This window comes from Capra hircus, chromosome 29 (assembly GCF_001704415.2).
Source record: "Capra hircus breed San Clemente chromosome 29, ASM170441v1, whole genome shotgun sequence".
Taxonomy (NCBI): domain Eukaryota; kingdom Metazoa; phylum Chordata; class Mammalia; order Artiodactyla; family Bovidae; genus Capra; species Capra hircus.
In genome coordinates this window covers 26449322-26461089 of record NC_030836.1, presented here as the reverse complement: position 1 = coordinate 26461089, position 11768 = coordinate 26449322, and the positions used below count along the sequence as shown (strand labels likewise).

Sequence of the window (11768 nt, the reverse complement as noted above, 5' to 3'; positions counted from 1 at the left end):
TAAAAATGAAGAAATTAGTGTACTTTTCTGTTAAGGTGTGTGAGAGACAGAGAGATTTTTGGACTTATGTATGTGTGTGTGTGTGCAGCAGAGAGTAATCCTGCTGAGATCATTGTTTATTGGATATCAGAGGACATACATAATCTGGGGATTTCTTTAGCATTTATTGCCACTCTAGGACAACTATGATTCTGGTTGAACTAGAATAGAAATTATAAACTTCAAGAATTTTATAGCTGAGATATTTCATAAGGTTAAGAGAAACACTGATTTCTGGACTTTTAAAGTCAGTCAAAATGAACATTTCTACTATTGGTTTGAGAGCTCTTCTTTACTCCAAATTTCTGGATTCCAACCTATTTCAAGTCAGAAGGATTTTACATCAAGGTCAAGATTTTAAGTTTATGAGCATGAACATGATATAGACACAACTTATCATCACTTCACATAGTCAAGTGGAATTGGATCTCATGATATGCTTGTGGGTAACATGGAGTTCTGTGGGCTGGTCACTTTATAGTCAGATGTAAAAGAACATATCTGAACACAAAGAATGTCTGTTGATTCAGGGATTCCCCAATATGGTTGATCATCACAGTCACCTAGAGAGATTATAATATTTATAAAAATAATGAGTGTAAAAATGTAAATACATTATAATTAAAACTACAAGTCCTGAATCATCATCCTTAACATTCTATACTTCAGGGATAGATTAATCTCTGTAGAACAGCTCTGAAATGATTTTTGTTTCCGGTTATTCTTCAAAAGATTGCCTCTACAGCTCTAATTAATTCATAAATCTTGGTACTTCCAGAATTATCAACCATGAACATTTTATCAAATTTCTATTTTATTATCTATGCTGTTACTTTAGTTAACTCGCTGGCATATTGAGTGCAGAAATTTCACAACATCATCTTTCAGGATTTGAAATAGCTCAACTGGAACTCCATTACTTCCACTAGCTGTGTTCATAGTGATGCTTCCTAAGGCCCACTTGACTTCGCATTCCAGGATGTCTGGCTCTAAGTGAGTGATCATACCATTGTGATTATCTGGGTCATGAAGGTCTTCTTTGCACAGTTCTTCTATGTATTCTTGCCACTTCTTCTTAATATCTTCTGCCTCTGTTAGATCCGTACCATTTCTGTCCTTTATTGTGCCCATCTTTGCATGAAATGTTCCCTTGGTATCTCTAATTTTCTTAAAGAGATCTCTAGTCTTTCTCATTCTATTGTTTTCCTCTATTTCTTTGCACTGATCACTGAGGAAGGCTTTCTTATCTCTCCTTGCTATTCTTTGGAACTCTGCGTTCAAATGGCTATATCTTTCCTTTTCTCCTTTGCCTTTCACTTCTCGTCTATTCACAGCTATTTGTAAGGCCTTTACAGACAGAATTTTGCCTTTTTACATTTCTTTTTCTGGGAGATGGTCTTGATCACTGCCTCCTGTACAATGTCATGAACCTCCATCCATAGTTTTTCAGGCACACTAACAAATTTAATCCCTTGAATCTATTTGTCACTTCCACTGTATAATCATAAAGGATTTGATTTAGATCATACCTGAATGGTCTAGGGTTTTCCCTACTTTCTTAAATTTAAGTCTGAATTTGGCAATAAGACATTCATGATCTGAGCCACAGTCAGCTCCCAGTCTTGTTTTTGCTGATTGTATACAGCCTCTCCATCTTTGGCTCCATCAGTCTGATTTCATTACTGACCATCCGGTGACATCCATGTCAGTTTTTGTTCCAATCCCAAAGAAAGGCAATATCAAAGAATGCTCAAACTTTAGCACAGTTAAACTCATCTCAGATACTAGCAAAGTAATGTTCAAAATTCTCCAGGCCAGGCTTCAACAGTACATGAGTTGTGAACTTCCAGATGTTCAAGCTGGATTTAGAAAAGGCAGAGGAACCAGAGATCAAACTGCCAACATCCATTGGATCATTGAAAAAGCAAGAAAGTTCCAGAAAAACATCTACTTCTGCTTTATTGACTATGTCAACTCCTTTGACTGCGTGGATCACCATAAGTTGTGGAAAATTCTGAAAGAGATGGGAATATAAGACCACCTGACCTGCCTCTTGAAAAAAACTGTATGCAGGTCAGGAAACAACAGTTAGAACTGGTCATAGAACAACAGACTGGTTCCAAATTGGGAAAGGAGTAGGTCAAGGCTGTATATTGTCACCCTGCTTATTTAACTTATATGCAGAGTACATCATGAGAAACACTGGGCTGGATAAAGCACAAGCTGGAATCAAGATTTCCAGAAAAATATTAATAACCTCATATTCCCTGGTAGCTCAGATGGCAAAGCATCTGCCTGCAATGCAGGAGACCTTGGTTTGATCCCTGGGTAGGGAAGATCCCTTGGAGAAGGAAATGGCAACACACTCCAGTACTCTTGCCTGGAAAATCCCATGGACCAAGGAGCCCGGTAGGCTACAGTCCATGTGGTTGCAAAGAGTTGGACACAACTGAGCTACTTCACTTTCACTTTCAGATACGCAGATGTCACCACCCTTATGGCAGAAAGCGAAGAAGGACTAAAGAGCTTCTTGATGAAAGTGAAAAAAGAGAGTGGAAATGTGGCTTAAAACTCAACATTCAGAAAACGAAGATCATGGCACTCGGTCCATCATGTCATGGCAAATACATGGGGAAACAGTGACACACTTTATTTGGCGGAGGGGGGCCCTCCAAAATCACTGCAGATGGTGACTGCAGCCATGAAATTAAAAGACACTTGCTCCTTGGAGGAAAGCTTATGGCCAACCTAGACAGCATATTCAAAAGCAGAGACATTTCTTTGCCAACAAAGGTCCATCTATTCAAAGCTATGGTTTTTCCAGTAGTCATGTATGGATGCGAGACTTGGACTATAAAGAAAGCTGAGTGCTGAAGAATGCTTTTGAAGTGTGGTATTAGAGAAGACTCTTGTGAGTCCCTTGGACTGCAAGGAGTTCTAACCAGTCCATCCTAAAGGAAATCAGTCCTGAATATTCATTGGAAGGACTGATGCTGAAGCTGAAACTCCAATACTTTGGCTACCTGATGAGAAGAACTGTGTCGCTGGAAAAGACCCTGATGCTGGGAAAGATTGAAGGCAGGAGGACAAGGGGACAACAGAGGATGAGATGGCTAGATGGCATTACTGACTCAATGGACATGAGTTTGAGTAAACTCCAGGAGTTGGTGATGGACAGGGAAGCCTGGCATGCTGCAGTCCATGGGGTCGAAAGAGTTGGACATGACTGAGCAACTGAACTAAACTGAACTGAACTTTAGTTAAATTATTAACACTGCTTCCTTTTTAGTCTAATATTTGATGCTTATATTTTTAAAAAATCTTTTTCTTAATTGATCATTATCTTTAAAAATGTTCTTAAAAGTTTTTAGAATCTTGGAAGATTTTAAAGATATTACATCCGATAATCAAAATAATATAAAACAAATAAACCAGCAAAGCTGTAATGTAATTCTGATGATTAGCCAGTTTGGGGTACTAGTGAGTGATAAAAAGTTCATGTAACAGCATGTTTTAGGTGGAGAACTTGGGAAATTTTTTTCTCATTTCTTTTCCTTTTATGTTTTTTTTTTTTTTACTCCTTTCCTTCCTTTCCTTGTTTTCATCCTTCTTTCCCTACACCCTTCCTTCATTCTTTCTTCAATAATTTAGCAAAAAGTGCTAAAACAGCACTTTACTACAAAATAAAGGTTAGTCTAGAGTATAAAATTTGCAAAAACACAGTTACTAACCTCATGAAATTCAAAACTTGATATTAAGGAGGTCTATGCAAAAAAGAAAATGGCTGTTTGAGGAGGCCTTACAAATAGCTGTGAAAAGGAGAGAAGAGAAAAGCAAAGGAGAAAAGGAAAGATATAAGATTTTCTCTTCAAGAAAATTAGAGATAACAAGGGAATATTTCATGCAAAGATGGGCTTGATAAAGGACAGAAATGATGGACCTAATAGAAGCAGAAGATATTAAGAAGAGGTGGCAAGAATACACAGAACTGTAAAAAAAGAGCTTCACGACCAAGATAATAACCATGGTATGATCACACATCTAGAGCCAGACATCCTGGAATGTGAAGCCAAGTGGTCTTTAAAGCATCACTACAAACAAAGCTAGTAGAGGTGGTGGAATTCCAGTGGAGCTATTTCAAATCCTGGAAGATGATGCTGTGAAAGTGCTGCACTCAATATGCCAGCAAATTTGGAAAACTCAGCAGTGGCCACAGGACTGGAAAAGGTCAGTTTTCATTCCAATCCCAAAGAAAGGCAATGCCAAAAAATGCTCAAACTACCGCACAATTGCACTCATCTCACACACTAGTAAAGTAATGCTCAAAATTCTCCAAGCCAAGCTTCAGGAATACGTGAACCATGAAATTCCAGATGTTCAAGCTGGTTTTAGAAAAGGCAGAGGAACCAGAGATTAAATTGCCTGGATCATCAAAAAAGCAAGAAAATTCCAAGAAAACATCTATTTCTGCTTTATTGACTATGCCAAAGCCTTTGACTGTGTGGATCACAATAAACTGTGGAACATTCTGAAAGAGATAGGAGTACCAGACCACCTGACCTGCCTCTTGAGAAACCTATATGCAGGTCAGGAGGCAACAGTTAGAACTGGACATGGAACAAACTGGTTCCAAATAGGAAAAAGAGTATGTCAAGGCTGTATATTGTCACCCTGCTTATTTAACTTATATGCAGAGTACATCATGAGAAACACTGGGCTGGAGGAAGCACAAGCTGGACTCAAGATTGCTGGGAGAAATATCAATAACCTCAGATATGCAAATGATACCACCCTTATGGCAGAAAGTGAAGAGGAACTAAAAAGCCTCTTGAAAGTGAAAGAGGAGAGTTAAAAAGTTGGCTTAAAGCTCTACATTCAGAAAATGAAGATAATGGCATATGATCCCACACTTCCTGGGAAATAGATGGGGAAACAGTGGAAACAGTGTCAGACTTTATTTTTCTAAGCTCCAAAATCACCACAGATGATGATTGCAGCCATGAAATTATTTATTTATTTATTTATTTATTTATTTTTACTTTACAATACTGTATTGGTTTCGCTTACCCCTTGGAAGGAAAGTTATAACCAACCTAGGTACATATTGAAAAGCAGAGATATTATTGCGCCAACAAAGGTCCATCTAGTCAACTTTATTGTGTTTCCAATGGTCATGTATGGATGTGAGAATTAGACTGTGAAGAAAGCTGAGCACCAAAGAATTGATGCTTTTGAACTGTGGTGTTGGAGAAGACTCTTGACAGTCCCTTGGACTGCAAGGAGATCCAACCAGTTCACCCTAAGGGAGACCAGCCCTGGGTGTTCATTGGAAGGACTGATGCTGAGGCTGAAATTCCAATACTTTGGCCACCTCATGTGAAGACTTGACTCATTGGAAAAGACCTTGATGCTGGGAGGGATTGGGGGCAGGAAGAGAAGGGAACGACAGAGGTTGAGATGGCTGGATGGCATCACCGACTCGATGCACATTAGTTTGGGTGAACTCCGGGAGTTGATGATGGACAGGGAGGCCTGGCGTGCTGCAATTCATGGGGTTGTAAAGAGTCAGACACGACTGAGTGACTGAACTGAACTGAACTGAATATTCATTATAAAGAAGCATAATATGAAAATAAAATTGGAGTGAAGACTCAGAGGGGCATGCAAATTTGAGCAGGTCTCCTAATGGATTCAGAGCAAGGGAGCTAAATATTTTGTAATTTTTGTTTCAAAATGTCTTCTGTTATTTATTAGTCCTGATCCAAGGTCCACCTTATACACCTTATGTAAGAATTAGGTGTATATCAGTTCAGTTCAGTTCAGTCACTCAGCCATGTCTAACTCTTCGCGACCCCATGAATTGCAGCACGCCAGGCTTCCCTATCCATCACCAACTCCCGGAGTTCACTCAAACTCAGGTCCATCGAATCGGTGATGCCATCCAGCCATCTCATCCTCGGTCATCCCCTTCTCCTCCTGCCCCCAATTCCTCCCAGCATCAGAGTCTTTTCCAATGAGTCAACTCTTTGCATGAGGTGACCAAAGTACTGGAATTTTAGCTTTAGCATCATTACTTCCAAAGAAATTCCAGGGCTGATCTCCTTCAGAATGGATGGTTGGATCTCCTTGCAGTCCAAGAGACTCTCCAGAGTCTTCTCCAATACCATGGTTCAAAAGCATCAATTCTTTGGCACTCAGTTTTCTTCACAGTCCAACTCTCACATCCATACATGAGTACTGGAAAAGCCATAACCTTGACTAGACGGACCTTTGTTGGCAAAGTAATGTCTCTCTTTTTGAATATGCTATCTAGGTGTGTATAGCAATGACATAAACTCCATTTATGTCAGATTTTAAGTTATTTGTCAGAATATAAGATGAAATCACTGAACATTAAAAATGACAAAGATACTTCTTACTGGCCTTTAGCTTATTTGACTTTTAATGGGGATAGGAACGAGTACAATTAGAAAAGAGCAGTTGGGACTCAAACTCTCTTTCTCTCAAATTTTTCTTTTCTCAGTAAAGCTTGGGCTTGAAAATTGCCAATGCCCCCTGATTACTGCAGACTCTGTGATCAGCAAAACCTTTCAAGTTTGTACAACCTAGACCCTGAGAGTGACAGCAACTGGAAAAATGAGTAGATACACTGAAAACAGTTGAAACAAACAAGTTGAAATTTAGCAAAGCAAAGAGTATTTATGTTTAAAATTTAGATTTTAAAAGACCTAATTGTTTGTAAACTGGACATAGATTTGGGTGTCATTCACTTGAAATGAATAAGGTATCAATTCTTTTTTAACTCAATAAAACTCACAAAGTAAGTGACTGGTTAATAATGATATTAGTTTCAGATTGCACTTGGAGAAACACAATGTCTAGAGTATGATCAGTAACAAATCCAATAACATGATTTTCTAATACTAAGCCACAAATATGAGGAAGTGTGAATGAACCAATACTTCCTCATATGTAAACTGATAATCATAGTCACATGCAGCCTGATTCACTTAACCTGTCATTTCACACAATTACCATTTTCTATGTGTGCAGTTAGGTTAGGAAGCACTGTGCTACATTTAATTATTTCTGGAGTTTGGAGTTTAGTTATGGATATTCTTTTTAAAGAGAGATATTGACAAGATGAAATGCAAATACAGGCTGTATAAAACTTGAAAAATGTTTGAGGGTGTTAGATAATTAACAGATTTCATCATATATCTCAAGGGACTCTAAAGAGACAAATGACATTTTATGTATGGCATTTGAAAGATCCAAGAATACAAGGAAAATATTCTAAACCTTTGAGTTCTTTTTTTTAATATAAATTTATTTATTTTAATTGGAGGTTAATTACTTTACAATATTGTATTGGTTTTGCCATACATCAACATGAATCCACCATGAGTGTACACGTGTTCCCCACCCTGAGCCCCCCTCCCACCTCCCTCCCCATACCATCCCTCTGGGTCATCCAATGCAAAATGTCTATTCTTAATCACTGAATACACTCAAACAGACTCAGTTCACGTCTGATTCCTTCCAGTTTCAGAAACTTACATTCAAATCTGGAATAAGTCAAATTCTCTCAACTTGTCTAGATGTTTACTTGCTCATGTTTTTACATGAAATAAGTCTCACCACCTCATTCATCTCCATTATCTGCTAAACAGGTTTTCTTTGCTTATCTCATTGACGACTAATGTCATCATAGTAGCAGTAGTGTTAGCTTCTCAGTCATGTCTGTCTCTTTGCAACCCCATGGACTCTACCAGGCTCCTCTGTCCATGGGATTCTCCAGGCAAGAATACTGGAGTGGGTCACCATTTTCTTCTCCAGGGCATCTTCCCAACCCAAGTATCAATCCCAGGTCTTCTGCATTGTAAGCAGATTCTTTACCACCTGAGCCACCAGAAAAGCAGAAAACCTTAGACTCCTTCTAATTGATTATTTTCTTACTACATGCTTAAGAATCTTTCACTTCTAAACAGCACATTTTCAGACTCAGTTGTACTATAAGTCAAATGATGAACAAATCTGACTTATTCTCCTCTCTATCCAAGAGAATAACCCACATCTGGCACATCATAGCAAGTTTTAAAACATGGCTTATGAATAAATTGATAATTATATGAATGAAGATGTTGTGGAATATTTGCCTGAATAACAATGATTATTACTTTCATATTTGAAGTCTCAAATACCAAGTACAAAATTAACACACTCACCTTTCTTTGTTTCTGGAAATCTCAGTGCCAAATCTATTTCACAATGTGTTCTCAGGGAAGAATAGCATGAGTGTTAGTGTGGGGAGTGATAGGTACCCAGCATTCTGCTGTCTTTACTGCTGGGATAGCAGGTCTGACAGCCTTGGCTTAAGAGTCACTTTTGAAGCTGTTGTGCATCACAGATCAGCATCTCCAATTCTAAGTCTTCAGTGTTGTTTCTTCAGCTTCAGGGTAGCAAACATCCTGACCTTTCTCAGTTCTCCCCTGAGCTCTTGTGATCACGATACTATGAGGTTTGTACTGGATTTGGATATACCAGACAATAAATAACATGCAGTCAAATACTCCCCAAAGATTTTCATTTCTCAAGAGACTGACTCTTGAGAAAAGAGGTAATTGCAGGTGACATTCCCCAGTTATCCAACATTTTCTTTCAAAAGGTATTATTTGTCAATCCTGAACTCACCAATTAGTGATAAAGATTTGTTCACAGGATCTCCTGAGGATTTTGTTAAAATGCAGATCCTGATCCAGCCAGTCTAAGTTGGATCTGAAATTTTGCATTTCTTACAAGCTCCTACCAGTGCTGTGGATTCATGATCCAAACTGCAAATAGCAGATTTAGAGTATTGGGACATATTCTGACAATTTATCTTACTGTTAATAAAGCCAGAAAGTTTTATTAATGAATTTAAATCATTTTTATATAGTAAATATATTTAATTTTTATAGAAATAGGTGATATAAATAATTGATTAAAAATGAAATCTATCAATAATTGAATTTTATAATTATGGGGCAAGAATTCAGAATATTGATGCAGTATTTGGGGGTTTTAAATAAAAAATAATAATTTTATTATTATGATAATTTCATTAATAATAATAATATCACTAATAATAATTTTATTTGTTAAATTGTATATTTAATGAAATAGTTTGTTATTAGGCAATTATATTTCATAACCCTTCCTTTTTAATATACCTTTGCTTTTTTTCCAAAGCTGGAATAACTGGAAGCAGTCTTAGATTTTAGCATGATGTAAGATAAATTGGAAACTCACATTAGGGAGCACTTATAAAATATGATTAAATGTATTAGGTTCAATTATTTTTAAAAGATTTACAATTGAGTGACACAGTGCCTCTCAATCATTTTTCCACATTGAAACTGTTTAACAAAAAAACTCAATCATTTACTCAAATGAAATAAGCTTCAATGATACTAGAGTTTGCCATGAGAGAATATGGTAAACAGTCACCCATTCGAAGATAGGGCATAGTGTTTATATTTCATAAATCATTCATTATCTGTTATTTTTATTGAAGCATAATTCCTTTACAATGTTAGTTTTTCCTTTACAACAAATGATATTTGTTTTTCTCTTTCTGCTTTACTTCACTCTATATGACAGATTCTAGGTCCTTCCACATCTCTACAAATAGAAACATAATAAAATATATTACTATAATTTTCATCATCATCATCATTGCTGTAGTTCTTGCTTTATTGTAGTTCATTAAAAATAAAACAAAAGCTCTGTTAATCCTTAAGAACATTTTATTTTATTCTTCCATTTCTCCATTCATAATCTTTGTAATATACCTTAGGAGAAGTGTCCAGGAAGAGAATGTTAGAGATGAGTTATATGGGGAAGTGTCGCTGAAACTATAAATATTTAAATAACAAATCTAACTCACGGCAAATTATTACTATGACATCACGATACAGATTCAGTTCATGAATGTTTTCTACTGTCCAGAATTTTCCTCAGAGCAAACTTGACATCTTTATTCCTCAGACTATAGATCAAGGGATTCAGCATGGGCACAAGGATGGTATAAAACACAGAGGACACTTTCCCTTGGTCCATGGAGCTCACAGATGATGGCTGCAGATACATGAATGATGCAGATCCATAGAAAATAGCAACACCTAAGAGGTGGGAACTGCAGGTGCTGAAGGCTTTAGACCTGCCCTTGTTGGAGCGGATTTGGAAGATGTTGGAGAGGATAAAAATGTAGGAGGCAAGGATAGTTAAGGCAGGAGTCAGGAGGTTAAATGCACTCAAGAATATGACCAATAATTCATTGATATAGATGTTGGAACAGGATAGCTCAAAGAGTGGGAAGAGATCACAGAAATAATGGTTAACCACATTGTTCTTGCAGAAAAAGAGTCTCAACATAAATCCTGTATGGACTGTGGATCCAATGATGGCCAAAATATAAACTCCCACTGTGAGGCGGAAGCAGATGTGATAAGACATGGTGACATTGTAAAGCAAGGGGTTACAGATGGCAGCATAGCGGTCATATGCCATTGCAGCCAACATGTGACACTTGCAATAATAAAAACAATGAAGAAATACAACTGAGTCATGCATTCAGGATAGGAAATGATGTTCTGCTTTGTCACAAAGTTCACAAGCATTTTGGGGGTGACAACAGTGGAATGACAGAGGTCAATATAGGATAAATTGGTGAAGAAATAGTACATGGGGGTGTGCAGGTGAGAACTGAGCCCTATCAGTGTGACCATGCCGAGGTTTCCCACTACTGTGACCACATAGATTCCTAGAAAGAGGAAGAAAAGGGGCAGCTGGAGTTGTGGCTGTTCTGTGAGCCCAGCAAGTATGAACTCAGTCACTGAGGAGTGATTTCCTGCAGGCATTTCTCTCTGGGTAGTCTCTGAAAAAGAGAGAGTAAGGGACAGTTTTTAGACTCATGACTTTGCTATGCCCCCATTAATGGTAAATTACATAGAAAATTAATCATTTGCATTTTCTCTTGGTTTCTGTGAATAATTTTAACTCTAGATAAGTTTACCTTAGTAATACTTTCTTAATTAAATGTTTTTGCACCTTTATATTAAAGGTATTAAATTATCTAATTTAAAAGTATTTTAGGCCTCTGGCTGATTATCAGTTTAGGTTTTTGAGTGATTACTCCCTAGTTTGAACATTTCATTTATCTTTAAATGGTTTTTTCTAAAGTGTGGTTTGCAGACTTGAAAACTTAGAAGACCTATTAAAAATGACAGAAGCTGATTGAGCATCAACCTAGGAAGAGCAAATCCCATATAAGTGCAAAATCTTTTATTCACCAGCAACTGATTTCTGCCAGGGGTGAAAAGAGACACATTACTAGATTTCAGAATTATTTTTCTGAAAATCAAAAATTTAGGTTTCTACATAAAATTATCAGATTTTTAATATTGTTCTTGAATTAAAATAACACAGACAACATTCATTATGCAGATGTGATACCTGAATTGTCTCACCTTTAACCTGCTTGAGGTCCAAATGCCTCTGTCTTTGCTTGAGAGAAGAAATATAGTGCTTAAGTGAATATGCCTTAAAGTCCAGTTGTATGTGTTCTTCTACTGACCCATCATTTACAGTTGATAAACCTGGAAAAGTAAAATAACTTAATTACTTAATTAGCAAGGTTTAACACTCTGAAAATGGTAGTAATTGTTGTTATAATATGTTATCAATCA

The 11768-nt window shown here is 37.0% G+C and overlaps 1 pseudogene; it reads right to left on the bottom strand.

The window, feature by feature from the left end:
* Window positions 10006-10940, bottom strand: LOC102170393 (annotated as a pseudogene).